Source organism: Etheostoma spectabile, chromosome 6 (assembly GCF_008692095.1).
Source record: "Etheostoma spectabile isolate EspeVRDwgs_2016 chromosome 6, UIUC_Espe_1.0, whole genome shotgun sequence".
Taxonomy (NCBI): Eukaryota; Metazoa; Chordata; class Actinopteri; order Perciformes; family Percidae; genus Etheostoma; species Etheostoma spectabile.
Window position 1 is genome coordinate 21,363,586 of NC_045738.1, and position 734 is coordinate 21,364,319.

Sequence of the window (734 nt, forward strand, 5' to 3'; positions counted from 1 at the left end):
CTATTACAAAATTAATGAGAGTAGAGACTTGCCAAAGAGCGTTGTGTGGAATCAATCATGTTATTTGGGGTAATTAAAAAAACAGTGATATAGGAAAACGGGTCAATTTGACCCGAGGACAACATGAGGGTTAGCTAAACCTTTTTGAAAATGGCAAAGTGGAGCAAGTTTGATGAGGTGAGAGTTAATGAAAGTGCGCTTGAGTTCCAGCCAGTTTCAGTGAAAAGTGCCATTAGTAGGAAGGCTGAGGTTCGGCCTCAGCAACCGAGGCGTTTCTCCTACAAACAGTGGACATGGCTGCTGAAGGGAAGCTAATCTGAGGCTGTGTGCACTGTACCGGATGTGGGATGGCTCGTCCACAACATCCCTGGTTGTGTGACTTTGTTCGTGGACAGATATTGGAGACTTTGTAGGAGCTGGCCTGTTATTTTGGAGAAGTTGTTGAAGAAGCTTCTTATTTTTAAAGCTCCTGCACACTGCCTGCGCGGCGTAAGCATGTCAGCTCTGTGACGTATCCGTTTTTATTTCGGCTCCTATGTTAACAGGTTAGAGCTTGCACACTGCACATCTCAGAAAACGCGTGCATGCTAGAAATTGGACCGATGCCTATTTTTCACACGAAACCCAAACGTTTTGGAAGCGTTTCCAGGCAAAATAGAATACGAAAAGATGTTTATATGTCATTTTGACACAAATACATTCAAGAAATGACATTTTGATGTTTGAAAGTCTCT

The 734-nt window shown here is 43.1% G+C and overlaps 1 protein-coding gene and 1 long non-coding RNA gene across 3 annotated transcripts in view; one reads left to right on the top strand and one right to left on the bottom strand.

Annotated features, from left to right (window-relative positions):
* The window catches only part of ncalda (neurocalcin delta a), a 97,079-nt gene that overhangs the window by 91,924 nt on the left and 4,421 nt on the right, over positions 1-734 (top strand). The window lies entirely within an intron of this gene.
* LOC116690657 (uncharacterized) overlaps positions 1-734 on the bottom strand; it is a 12,997-nt gene that overhangs the window by 12,042 nt on the left and 221 nt on the right. The window lies entirely within an intron of this gene.